Raw genomic sequence first — 14785 nt, forward strand, 5'->3', positions numbered from 1 at the left:
GGGAAATCCACTGTGAGGCTTTTGTCATACAAGTTTTCTGCTACACAGGACTGTGACTCTCAGCAACACGCAGGACACAGTGAATAGATTTGTGGCAATAGGATTTCCAAACTGCAGTGGAGTAATAGATGCCACGCATATCCCTATTTTGGTTCTAGACCACCTTGCCACAGAGTACATCAACAGAAAGGGCTACTTTTCTATGGTTATGCAAGCGCTGGTGGATCACTGGGGATGCTTCACTGACATCAATGTTGGCTGGTCAGGAAAGGTGCTTGATGTTCACATCTTCAAGAACACAGAACTGTTCAGAAAGCTACAAGCAGGGACTTACTTTCCTGACCAGTGGATTACCTTTGGCAATGTTGAAATACCAATAGTGATCCAGGGGGACCCAGCCTGCCCCTTGATCCCTGGCTCATGAAGCCATATACCAGCCTTCTCAACAGTACGAAAGAAAATTCAACTACCTGTTTAGCAGGTATAGAATCACAGTTGAATATGCTTTTGGTAGATTGAAGGGATGTTGGTACTGATTATTTACAAGATTGGATCTCAGAGAAAAAAACATCCCAATAATTATAGCTGCCTTCTGTGTCCTGCATAATATCCATGAAGCAAAGGGGGAAAAGTTGCCACTGGGGTGGAGGTGGAACAGCTGTCGGCTGAGTTAGAACAGCCGGACACAAGGGCTATTAGAAGAGCTGAACACAGAGCTATTCAGCTAAGGGAGGCTTTGAAAGAGCACTTTAAAAGTGAGCCAAAGTAATGCTTTGGGGTTTGCTGTGTTCTACTTGAACCTGCTGTTTGGGGGCCTGTTGGGAGTTGCATGGTGCTTGGTGTACATCTACGAATATAACACAGTCAATGACCTATTAATTTTCCAATGCTTCCTATCTATTTATGATAATTGCACTGTGTTTGTCACTGATCCTGTGAGTTGTCACACTGAACAGTAACAAATAAGTGGGTGCCTTCAGAGCTGCTAGGCACTCTGCAGCATATGTTGTGAACTAATAAAGATGAATTATTTTCCAAATAATAGAATAGTAGTCAGTAACAAAACCAGTGCAAAGAAAAATCTGTGCAATTTAAAAGCAAATACATTAAAAACTTAATAAATTAATGGAGCAGAACTTATGAAGGGGAAAGAACATTTATGTCCATTTTACCTACACATTCAGCAACCGTGGCTTTCACAGGTCAGTGTATGTGAAGCTGTGGTTGTCTCTAATGTCCCCCGGAGTGGAGTAGTAGGTATGGATGAGGCCCCTGATGCCATGTGGAATGTTAAGGGGGGGAGGTGTAGAAGTTGCTGTAATGGACTGCAAGGGTGGACAGTCTGTGATGGTTAAATCTGTAGGTCCATAAGAGTCTGTGTATGCTGCTGGAGAAGCCCATTATGTCCTTGTGCATCTCCCTCTTCTTTTACTTCTGGGACTCAGGGGCCTTTCTCCAGTCTTCTGTTTCCTTCTCCAGGATGTCTGCAATAGTCACCATCCAGGCCTTTTGCTCTAGGTCAGATGCAGCACTGGTTTGCAGGATCTCAATGAATATGCCATCCCAGGTCCTCTTCTTTCTCCTCCTTGTCTGGTGCAGATGTTCTGTAGCTGTCGAGGGGTGACCCCTTAGTGCTGCCATGGCAGCAGCTGCAGATAAAACACACAGAAGTACCATTGTCAGTACAGTCACAACAGAGAGCAAGCGTTAAGATTCGGAACTCCCTTCCCTTGCTCCCCTAAAGTTTTAAACAAGACATGTCTATTGACACTTCTACTTGGGAGTGCTTGCGTATGGCACCACTCACAGCACCAGCCCTGGTGAGTATGGCCTGCCGGAGCGAGGGAAATGAGGAGGGAATTGCTCGGTTGCATGGAACTATAAGTATAGGGCAGTGGCATTGAGTACTGGCACCACTGTCCACAGGCAGCGGTGATTTTAGCTGATCTCTCACTTTTGTGTGTAACAAAGGCACGGAAAGCACAGCTGCTGCTGGTGTCCCAAAGCCACCCGGACCTGTATGCTGCTAGCTTGTGTAATGCAATGGTGCCTGCCAAAGTTATCTCTGACTGGTGTGGGGAAATGTTGTACCGCAGAGGAAGAAATAAGGCAGCCATCACTAGAAGACTTTGGGAGAGGATTGCAGAGTACCTCCATAAAAGTTTCATTGAGATCTCTCAGGAGGATTCAAGGGGCATCCCTGTGTACATAAAGAAACAGCTCTGCGTGGCACCCTGCCTAACTCCAGAGGGGAATTAAAAGCAATTAACCCCTCTCTTTGTTGTACCACTACCTTTTCCAGTACATGTAAATTTAATGAAAAGTTGATAGCTGTGTCCAGCAAAGTTGGGGTTGCCATTAGTACATCAATGCAATGGGAAATACAGTAGCACACTTACCCTAGATTCCTTCCCCTGCATCAGCCTTGCCTGTGCTCAACTGCCGGGACTAGCTGGAGTGCGGTGGATTCTCAAACAGGTCCTGGATTGTAGCATAGCGGGACCCCACCCCTTCCCCCGATCACATGTCCCCCATCATCCTCCTCCATCTCATCCTCATCCTCACTGTTCAGGCCAGGGGTCTGTTGCTCAAGCTCCTTGGAGGAATCCATGGTGGTCTGCAGGGTGGTGGTGGGGTCTCCACAAAATATGTTATGAAGCTCCTTGTGAAAGTGGCAAGTCTGCAACTTGGCACCAGATAGACTGTTGACCTCCCTGGCCTTCTGATATGCCTGACACAGTTCCTTTCTTTTCATGTTCCACTGCTGCTGATCTCTGTCATATCCCTTCTCCTGCATCCCCTGGGCAATCTGCTCATAGAAATATGGACATCTGTGCAAGCCTCTTCTCCCCACAAGCCCAGGAGATCCAGTATCTCCTGTCTACTCCAAGCACGAGCACATCTGGAGCATGTAGCCAGTATGGTCAGTTAGCCAGTTACACACAACAATGGAGTGTTGCTAGGTGTACTAGGTGAGCTGCTAGGACAATCGGGAAAAGGCATTTCAAAAATCTGTAGGGCTTTAAAAGGGAAGGGAGCCTTCCTTTCTCCATGACCCCTGGGCAGTAGAGTTCACAATGTGACCAGAGCAGTCAATATGGAGTACGGTGGGACAGTTAGGGTCAACATAAGCAATACAGTGACTACCCTTGCGCTGCCTCAACCTCAGTACATCTACCATGGCTCAACTCTACTCAAGGAGGTGGTATCACTACGTTGCTGTAACATGGCACTTACATCGGTGGGAGACAAATCCCAATGTACATTCATACCCAGCTAGGTCGATGCAAGGTGGCTTATGTCAACCTAACTTTGTAGCATAGACCAAGTCCGAGTAAGGCAAGCAGGAGTTGGTCCTATGTTTGAAACAGCACACTCTAGTTGAAAGGCACACAGCTGGGCTTTCCAAAGCAAATGTTAGCATTGTTTAACTCAGATAGGGGCACTCTGTTATGTATGCTATGGGACTGTCCAAATCCCTGACAGAAAATAAACCACCAGTATTCAAATAACTGCAGATTTAGAAATTCCACATCTGTTTGTTTAGAAGCCCTAACAATACTCCTAAGGATATCTACAGTTCCAGAAAAATGGTCACTCTGGGGATTCCTCATTGCCAAAAGAGTGATCTTTATCAAATAGAAATCAACAACAGGCAATATGTTGTTGCAGGGATGCATTACAGGAACAAGCACTGAATTGCAGCATTTTGTCTTTAAAAGAAATCTCATTCCTTTCACTATCCAGAATCACTCTTATTAAGGGCTAAATCCTGCTCACTTGATCATGCAAATATTCCCTTTGGCTTTGGCCCTAAATCAGAAACTTGGAAAAGAAGCTGTAGCTCACGAAAGCTTATGCTCAAATAAAATGGTTAGTCTCTAAGGTGCCACAAGTACTCCTTTTCTTTTTGCAAATACAGACTAACACGGCTGCTGCTCTGAAACCTGAATCTACACTGTTTGCCATGGTTTGCTCATCTCCATCACCCACTCTGTTTAAATCACAACCCACAGTGGATTCACTGAAATTGCTCCCCAGAATACTTAAGGGATACAGTTTAGTAAATACCTGTAGACTTGATACAGTTGGTAACAACTGGATGAAGGTTACAGGTACCAAAAAAACCTTCCCTTCCTTTGTATGTATCTTCTTGATTCCACCTCCACAATCATTCATTTCTGTCAACTGAATATTCAACCCCCTCTAAAAGCCCTAGTTCCTCCCATGGCACTTCTAGACTGAAGAAATCAGATTTAACTAGCAGACAAATGAAAGCCATCAATACAAAGCATAAAATATTAAAACCAAAAACAACACAATCAAACAGATCCTGTGGCACTAACACAATAGCTGCTCCACTTCACTCCTTGCAACCTGAGCTCAGCCTTCATTTGTATGCTGTCTTCCTACATGGCAAGCTGTTTAGGGCCATTCCTTCTCTTTTTGTCCATTTGTAAAGCACCTAGCATGACGCTGGCCTTATACAAGTAATAATTAACCATAATTATACTCTATATCAAAAGTTTTGCCTGTTACAAAGATTGGTCCGAAAAAAGAAAGCTGGAACTGGAAGGTATGTTTACCAAAGAATTTACACTTAAATTCTGCTGAGACTGAACACTGAATCTTTAAAATTCATTTTATTTCTAAAGGTCCTTTAAAATTAAGCTAAAATTACCTGTCAACCACTAAGAAAATAGAGCAGGAGTACTGAGCTGTGGATACAGCATTTTTATTTTCATGCAATTATATATCATTTAAAATCTTTTTCACAAGCTCATTTTCTTTTTTGTTCATAACATTTTGGTTTATTGCTTTTAATCACTTCTCAGCAATTTAGTAAACAATATTATCAACTACTCTCAATTTATTTTGAAGATTTAGAGCCCAGTGAAGTCAGAATTTGCAATCAATGCAAATAACACCCTTTATCTACTCTCAGATCCCTGCTCATGAATCATGATATGACAGTATCTATATCTACAAGGTGCAACACTATTTCTAATTCACCTTGTTTAATACCAGATCACAAAATCTTCATAAATCATATCCTGTTTTTATACATCTCAGCTGCAGACACATTCATTTTTCAAATGCATCATTTCAAGCAACATTTATTTTCAACTTCAATTTCCTCACCAATCTAGTCATATAGGTTATGACACTCCTTAATAGGTTTTGTATGTGTGTGTGTATATGAGTGTGCAAGCACACTCTTTAGAGCAGTGGTGGGCAACCTGCAGCCTGTAGGCCGCATGCAGCCCGTCAGGGTAATACGCTGGTGGGCCATGAGATAGCGTTTACATTAACCATCCGCAGGCATGGCCGCCCGCAGCTCCCAGTGGCCGTGGTTCAGCGTTCCCAGCCAATGGGAGCTGCGGGGAGCCATGCCTGTGGACAGTCAATGTAAACACTGTCTCGCAGCCCACCAGTGGATTATCCTGATTGGCCGCATGCAGACCGTGGGCCACAGGTTGCCCACCACTGCTTTAGAGAAACAGCATTGTATTTTCTGTGAACTATCCCAGCTGATAAATCTAAACCCTCATTTAGTTATCCTTTTGCATCCAAAATCTATTGCACCTCATCAGCTGTCCATAGGGCCTGATTCTGCTCCCACTGAGTCAATAGCCAAATTCCTATTAAGAAATAGATATAGATGATCTAGCCTGGTAGTGGCCACAATGTGCTAGGCAGTTTCTAAACATAAAAGGAAGCAGGGCCCGGTCAAAAAAAGCATTAAATTTCTTTCAGTGGGAATAGGATCAGGCCCATGTCCTGTAATTTTAAAAGTAAAGAGACAGGCTCTAGACCTTGCTGAACAAAATTAATGAGAGCTCATCAACCCCCTAGGGCCAAATTCTCAGCCTCAATTCCATTCTCTTTGTACGAACCCAGCAGCACAAAGGGGCCATCACCTGGCCAGTTCAACATTCCCTCTTGCTTTTCTCATTAATAAAGAATTTCATCACTAAGGGGCATGTAGGGGGAAGGAATGTGACAGGATCAGAGATGGGTAGCTCCACTTTGCTCCCCTAAGGCAAATTTCAGATGGCATACCAGTTCCAACCAGCACCATAGCCATCTGGCGTGACTTAAAGCAGCCCCTAGACTGCTATAATTTTTGTCAGGGCCAGGGCAGTTTGAGAATCAGGAAGCTGTAACAGGCACCCTGACAGCCCCCTCTGCTTCCCTCCACTTAATGTATCTTGACACTGGGTGAATGTGGCCCTCCTTTGTCTCAAATTTATGCATGGAAAGGGTACGCCACTCACAAATCTTCCAACTTCCATGCAGATGTGGGGCTCAGCTGACTCCATGGTACCATCCCCTATTCTGAACCCTTCTGAGATTTTTCAAGTAAGGCCATTTTCTACCAGTGCGGGTATTTCAAAAATACAATTTATCCACAATGGTATAGAGTTGGGGGGGGGGTTCTGACACTATCGAAAGATACTGTGATCTATCTAGCAGTCTCAAAGCTAAAACTTATCGTATCCAGTTAGTAACACAGACAGTGGTCACTACAAAAAAAAATTCTACTGATACCCTGTCAAGGTTCCTTCCGCACTCTGAACTCTAGGGTACAAATGTGGGGACCTGCATGAAAACCCCCAAAGCTTATTTTTACCAGCTTAGGTTAAAACTTCCCCAAGGTACAAACTATTTTACCTTTTGCCCTTGGACTTTATTACTGCCACCACCAAGCGTCTAATAGATATATAACCGGGAAAGATCCCGCTTGGAAATGTCTTTCCCCCAAAAATCCTCCCCAAACCCTACACCCCCTTTCCTGGGGAAGGCTTGATAAAAATCCTCACCAATTTGCATAGGTGAACACAGACCCAAACCCTTGGATCTTAAGAACAATGGAAAAGCAATCAGGTTCTTAAAAGAAGAATTTTAATTGAAGAAAAAAAGTAAAAGAATCACCTCTCTAAAATCAGGATGGTAAATACCTTACAGGGTAATCAGATTCAAAACATAGAAAATCCCTCTAGGCAAAACCTTAAGTTACAAAAAGACACAAAAACAGGAATATACATTCCATTCAGCACAGCTATTTTATCAGCCATTTAAACAAAACAGAATCTAACGCATATCTAGCTAGATTACTTACTAAGTTCTAAGACTCCATTCCTTTTCTGTTCCTGGCAAAAGCATCACACAAACAGAGGGAGTCTTTGTTTCTCCCCTCCTCCAGCTTTGAAAATATCTTGTATCCTCATTGGTCATTTTGGTCAGGTGCCAGCGAGGTTATCCTAGCTTTTTAACCCTTTACAGGTGAAAGGGTTTTTTCCTCTGGCCAGGAGGGATTTTAAAGGTGTTTACCCTTCCCTTTATATTTATGACATACCCATAAACAGACTTACTGGGAAATTTTATAATTCTTATTCTGCTTAACCTTTACTTAACATTCTGAATTGCTGAAATACAAGATAATTTTAAGCATCTTTTCTCATTAATATTATGTCAGGAGAGATCAAGGCGCATTTATTTAGCCACTGAAACCATTACATTTTTTAGAATTCTGTGTTTTCTTCTAATTTAGCAATGTTTGGCATTAACATAGCAGAAACACGTATATAATGAAATAATTACAAAATGCACTTAGGTTCCATCTTTGTTCCAAAGAACTTTAAATGATCTACAAAGTTATGTGAGTAACTCTGTGCCCACTTCAGCTGGGTAACACGAGACATAGAGAGGTTAAGTGATTTGTGTAAGGTCACACAGCAATTCAGTAGCAAAACTAAGGATAAAAGCCAAGTTTCCTGCTTCCTAGGTGTCTGATCCAACCACTGTTCAACACACCTCCCACAGCTATTCAGGACTCACCAGTATCAATCTTTATGTTTCTAACACACACACAAAAGTCATGGACCAGATCCCAAGATAGGGCAAATTGGAGCAGTTCTATTAAAGTTATGCTATGCTGATTTATACCCACTGAAGTTCTGGCCCCATTTTTCTAACCTCATATCTTTATTTGATTGCTCTTGTAGACAGCAGTAAGGAAACATGAAATAGCCAAAATGTGACCTGAAAGTAGTTTAAGAGTAGAAAATAGAGATCAGATCCTGCAAACCTTTATCATGTGAGTAGGCCTATTATCTTCAGTGAGGTCCATTCGCATTAATAAGGGTTTGCAGGTATCGTAAGTATCCTCTGCTTCACACACTGGTATTACAAAGAAGGATTAAAGAGAAGGCACTGAATTCATAGAAATTAGAGATGGAAAAAACTTTTTTAGTCCATCCGTTGATTGTACGATTGCTTCTTAAAATATATTTCCAGTAATTTTTTTTCTGATTAACCAGACTGAATACCAGACTTCCTATTAGAAAGTGCATAGAAATTTCTCCAGAAGTAAGTAAGCAATGAGAATTGCAGATACACAATGTGAGTTTTCCTAATTCAAAAAAATGACATACCAATTCCCCAAATCTTCTTGCTTTACACTGTGAGAGTGTTATCGCAAATTATACATCAGATTTTAAAAGCAAAAATGCCGGGTTTTCAATGCAAATTAACAAGTGATGATTCTTTTCCACAGGCCTTGATCGAATTTCTGTCTTCCCTTTATTTTTTGAAAAGTTACTCCTGCTTTACTCTTGACAGCAAGATATCCTAAAAGCTATAATGATTGTTTATCTGGAGTCTTAAGTGCGTGCATTAGACTTACCATATTCCCCAAGCTAGCTGACTGATTTAAGAAATGCACATGTGTTTTTATACTTCACAAATACAATCAAATCTACATTTGGAGAACATTAAGTTGAAGGAGATAAAATAATGTCAGGTTCTGTGGAAGTAATTTTATTTAAAGATAAACAGTATTTCAATTATATTTTTAATTGTCATTATGTTTGACAACCTAGCAAGTACATTTCCAGAAGCGTGTTTCTATAAAGGAGTATTTGGGTGTATCTGTTATGAGCCATCATCTCTGAGGGCATTGCCATTATTAGTATCACTGTCACTTTTCCAAGATGGCAGAAGATGATGTGTACAGATAACTGGAATCTAAAATGATATTGAGAATAGTATCCCATACTATGAAATGTTTCCTTTTTAATCTTATATGTTAAATCATTCATATGTGACATTTCAAAGGAAATGTTTTCCTACAACCTTTGATCAGATAGATTTTACAAAAGAGCAAATGTCACACCAACCATAAACAAGGAATAAGAAAACATCAGGCTCCTTAGGACTTTACCCGTTATTCATACAGCATCTCCAGGTGTATGGTAGACTTAGCACTAGCGATATTTGAAATCTGGTAAGAGTTTGCTGCTTCTTGCACATTCTAGCTGCTACAATATGTATGTGAGTTCAAAACTCACAAACAGAGCTTGTCTTATGTATGTAAAAAGAATGGTATTAACTTGAGTTAACTAACACAAGATAAAATCCTAGTGAAAACAAAGCAGTTGCTGATCAGGGAAGCAATTACTGGTGCCTGGGAGGGCAAGTGAACTGCTTATGTTATAAATCTAGAATGGTTTAATAAAGAGAGGGAATGTTAACTAAAACTCCTAGGTGCACATGCGGAGAGTCAAGAGGCTGAAACTGAGGTAACTGTGTTGCTATGCTGGGGACGAGAGTAGTCTGTCCTGAAACAAGTTGTATGTTTAACTCACAGGATTAATATTGTATACAGCATAAAGTCCAAAAGCTGACATTTACCTCACTCTGAGTCAATCGTAGCTGTAATGGCAGTCATCTCTTGTTCCCTACGTTTGGAAAAAACTGGATCCCTGCTTCTGGAGAGGTATACAGTAATGGAGAGTCAGCAGTTCTGTCATACGCATGTGTTCAAAAAGCACGAGTCAATCCCCCAAAACATCATGAGATTTTAAAGAATAATCAGTTTGGGGTTCTTTGTATACTGAACCTTTAGGTTACATTTGGGTCCTATTTTCTGGCTTTTCTCCACAACCATGAAGACTAATTACTTTATTTTTTAAATGAAAGCTGAGATTGTCATGACTCCAGGAGCTGGTCTTTAAGAAAAATAGCAAGTATGGTGAGAGTTAGCAACACTTAGTCAGTCTCAGAAAGTCTCAAATCTTGTCTCACCTCTCTGAGTATGTGGGTAGCCCAGTGCTCTCTGAAGAGATCTAGGAGAAGGAGAGTGTATTTTCTGATACCACAGATCTTTTAAGTGTAAGCAGAGTCAGGATGAGCTCCACCCTGACATCTGGTGGTGAGGTATGGCAAGTTGTGGAAAAGAACTTCAGGGGCCGATCTCATTTGCATAGGCACACCCACCCTGCCTAGAATGAGGCCATAACTGCCCAAATGGTCACTTTGGCTGTTGTGGGATCCCCAGTGTCTCTGTTATTGGGGTGGGAAGAATAAATTGTTATTACCCTGATTATGGGAACTGTGCTTGGAACTGTACTTGGCCTTTTGTTATGATGGAGGGACTCACCATCAACTAAGTAGCACTCGCTAGACAAGGGACATGGGTTCCAAAACTCTGTGAATTGAGATAGGTTTAAGACAGGTATTAGTGCCTGGTGGTGTGGGCCCTTTGTGAGGGCCTGAAACACCAATTGCACCTCTGTCTCTCTCCACTGTGGAATGTCAGAGCTAACTTTGGGTCTATTAAGAATCTTGCTACAGGTACTGTGCTGAATTCACTTTGGCCTTATGGTGCACCAGCACTAAGTCTCCCACTACTATGAGCTGAAATCACTGAGCACTGTGTCAGGTAGTGGGGAGCCAGAAGATCTAGAGTGCAGTGGTGCTGTTCGTGGATAGGCTGGTGGAGCGTTCGTGAGACGGCGAGGCGAGCTGTGCAGAGCAGAGCCGTTCATGAGACGGCGAGGTGAGCTGTGCAGAGCGGAGCTGTTTGTGAGATGGCAGAGTGGAGCGTTCATGAGACGGCGAGCTGTACAGAGCGGAGCCGTTCGTGGTGGAGCGGAGCACTGTGGGGCAGTCAGCTTCAGGACACGTAAGGTGCCCCTTACCTGTTTCCCCCACACAGAGGCACATTTTAGCCAGACTGGGGAGTAACACTAAGCAGATGAACTTTTGAACTCTGGGGCTGGACTTTTTGGACTTTGGGTGATTTGTGGATTGCTGGACTCAAGAGACGTTTGGGTTCTGGGACTCAAGAACCCGAGGGAAAGGATGTGGCCCAATTTGCTGGGGTGGGTCTTTGCTCATGGTTTGGTTAATGAACACTAGTTGTGGTGTTTCCCCAATTTAATGCTGATGTCGTTTACCTCATGTTATTAAAGATTCTCTGCTACACCGAGACTCTGTGCTTGTGAGAGGGGAAGTATTGCCTCTTTGAGGCACCCAGGGGGTGTGTAAGATTTTCCCAGGTCACTGGGTGGGGGCTCAAGCCAGTTTTGCATTTGCTTTGATGAGAGGAAACCACTGTGTACTGAACCCGGCCCTTGCTGCTATCAACTTGGCCTGGCAGAAGGGTTACATAAGAGCTGAAGAGAAAAGTGTAGCATTAAGGTAACTTTTCTCATCAGTTCCTAATAATCTGTAGGTATCTACTGCTCTTATAATGCAATAAATATTTGATACAAAAAATTTCTAAATGGTGCCTTGGGAATCATATGGATTTTTCTAGGCTTTTAAAAACAGCATTCACTCAATATCTAGTTATGTATCAAATTATTTTACCTAAAGGCCAGGGCAAAGAACTGATTTTTTGTTTGTTTAATAAAGTGGGGAGATAAAAGTGAGACTACAGTTCAGGCTCACAGAGCATTCAGAAAAAAATTAATTGTTGCCTAAACTTTTCAGTTTATCCCCACAACTGAGACGACAGATTTGCCATAAGATAGCTGAGAGGTTGAGGTGCTTTGGGATAATGACTTGCTTATGAGAATGCCATGTATCCCCTTTCAATCAGAATTCCTGTACTTAGTATTGCCACATTCACAGCAGCTTTTGAACTTCAATTTACCTAGGAAAGATCTAAAAATTGGAGCCACAGCGTTACACTCTGTTAAGATTCATCAGCATGGTAATTGATTTGCTAAACAGAGCTTACACAAATGATGATATGACCTCACTTTTTGCCTGCATTAGTATTTCAGGCTAAGTAATTATACTTGTTTCTTCCACCTACTCACTTCAAACCACCAAAGTCTCAAAAATGAGACCAACAAAAAATCTCTTACAATGTAGAATATGTCTGAAAAAAATGAACATGTATTTGTGAAGGTCTCTGCAGCTTCTTAAGACAATCTCCAATCTACAGGAAAATATCACCTCTCAGGAAAGGGATGGAACTTACATATACTATCTTTTGCAAAATAAAAATGACAGGCTTTCAAATGAACAAAGTGTAAGTTCTTCATTTTATTATTAATTATTAATTATATAGTGCCATAGACAGGCATGGCACTTAATATATACAAAGACAAGATCTCTGACCCAAGGGAAGCTTACAACTTGAGCCACATCCTATCATTGGGATTACTTGTGTATGTAAACCAGAAGGATGTGACCCTCAGTCAGACAGCTAACAAATTTCATGGAGAAGGGCTGATGCCATTAACATACAGTTGCTCAATGTGTTGTATTTATTTCAAATTTAATGGGCCAGATCTTCAACCAGTGTAAATTTGCCTAGTTCCATTTAAATAAACTAAGGATCTAGCCCTATATCTCTTCACCACTGGGTGCCGGACTGGTAATGTGCAGTACCCATGTGAAAATTAGGAATGGAAAGTAAACAATAAGAAGCATCATTAATGCCTGATTCAGACCTGTGATGTTTTTTCTTTGATTTATACAACAGGCATGTATGATATTATAGAAGGAATACAGAAGAGCTGGCGGATGAGAATAATTATCCTTTCAATTTCTGTGTGTGTGTGTGTGTGTGTGTGTGTGTGTGTGTGTGTGTGTGTGTGTACACAAAGTGCATGCATAACTTCCTATATAAGATTTGAGTTGCTCTGAGCTGCTAAAATCAATCAAGGTAATTTTTACATCATTTTTCTGGGTACTGTATTGACAAAACAGACTTGATGGATGAGACTTTTTCAGTGTCAGGAGCACGTTTAAGAAAGAAACGTGCTGAAATGCCCAAAAGCCAAACCCAATTCCCACTTACTGTATGTTGCTCAGAGTCTCTAGACTCTTCCACTGATTGCATGCTTCCTCTAATGGGAACATATTCAGCATCGATCTTCACATCCATCCTCTGAACATGAGGATTTTCTTTCCTGTGTAGCTTTACTAGTTTTGTAGACACGTGTGGACATGTGCTACTCTTCCCTCTGCTGCCAGGTAACGTGTGAATTTTCTGGTGTACTGGAAGTAGATGAGATAGCCAAATTAACAAATTCATCCAGAGCTTTTTAATTAATTTCTGCATTTGAATCAAGATGATCTGAGTCCAAATGGTATTTTTTTCTGGTCTGCATCAGAAAAATTCAAATCCCCAGACCTAATGTGTACCACATTATTTCTAGAATTGGCTTTTATTTTCACCATTGCAAATGGAAAATTCTCTCTCATAGTCTTCCAGTTATCAACTCAGAACCAAAATAATCTTTAGATTTTTTTTAATGATGCTTACTAGGGCTGGGTAAACTGGTCAAAGAAAATTCTAGACATACTTGTTTATTTTTTTAAAAAACTTCTCTGTCAAATAGTTAGCCCTTTGCAGCCATATCATTCCACTTGTCCTCTGCCACAGTTTTAAAAAACAAAAATGAAAGCTTTCCTTCACTGATTAATCATTACTTCCCCATTACTGAGCTAGCACCCATCAGAATGCTACAGTGTATGTTAGGTCTAAGGATGATCAACCTATCAAATATTACCAACAAAATTTACCAGAACTGGAAAATTAAATCTGAGAACCTAGTGGATCCTCCAAAGTGTTTATTTACAGCAAGGGAAGTTAAATGGCTTATGTGCAGACAGAAAAATGGGTGTGTCAAATCAAAACCCTCAAAAGGAAATGAAAGGTGCCACTGTGTTACACTGACACCAGTGACCGCAGGAGGCTGAAATAGCAATCAGCAGGCTTTATGGAAGCCTCTGGCCACATCTCTTCTGCCAGCCATATCGTCTACACCAGCAGCCAGGGGGGAGGATGGTGTTGTAAGAGACCCTATGCCAGCACTGTGGTGATCCTCCAGATAAGCCATTTCCTCTGGCTCATTTCTGCCAACAAGATGCAAAGCAGCCACATTGCATTCAAAAATCAAAAATGCATGAAGGTTTTAACCAGCACAAATGGAGTAGATCTGACCTTCATTACTCTCTATATATATAAGTAACTCTGATGGAGCCAATCTAACTGAACAGAAAGGTGTCTGTTTCGGGGGTCTAACACCACCTTTGAAACAAAAAATCTTTTTAGGTACTAAGTTCAAAATATGCAAATAAAACTGGGTCAGTGTTGATAAATGCAAAAAATGCACATTGGAAAACATAATTCCAACTATACATATAAAATGATGGGGCCTAAATTAGCTATTGCCATTCAAGAAAGATCTTGGACTCATTGTGGATAGTTCTCTGACAACATCCACTCAATGTGCAGCAGCAGTCAAAAAAGCAAATTGAATACTAGGAATCATTAAAAAAGGGATAGATAATAAGACAGAAAATATCATATTGCCTGTATATAAATCCATGGTACGCTCACATCTTGACTACTCCTTGCAGATGTGGTCGCCCCATCTCAAAAAAAGATATATTGGAATTGGAAAAGGTTCAGAAAAGGGCAACAAAAATGATTAGGGGTATGGAACGGCTGCCATATGAGGAGATATTAATAAGA

General features: G+C 41.2%; 1 long non-coding RNA gene across 1 annotated transcript in view; it reads right to left on the bottom strand.

The window, feature by feature from the left end:
* Window positions 1-1152: 1152 nt before the first annotated feature.
* The window catches only part of LOC311520168, a 100003-nt gene continuing 86370 nt past the window's right edge, over window positions 1153-14785 (bottom strand). Inside the window, exons 3-5 of the long non-coding RNA XR_014711499.1 lie at window positions 13103-13302; window positions 9697-9773; window positions 1153-1649 (exon numbers count right to left, since the gene is read on the bottom strand). This is a non-coding gene — a long non-coding RNA (uncharacterized lncRNA). The remainder of the gene's footprint in view (window positions 1650-9696; window positions 9774-13102; window positions 13303-14785) is intronic.

This window comes from Lepidochelys olivacea (genome assembly GCF_965140295.1).
Source record: "Lepidochelys olivacea isolate rLepOli2 genome assembly, chromosome: 4".
In the NCBI taxonomy this organism is placed as follows: domain Eukaryota; kingdom Metazoa; phylum Chordata; order Testudines; family Cheloniidae; genus Lepidochelys; species Lepidochelys olivacea.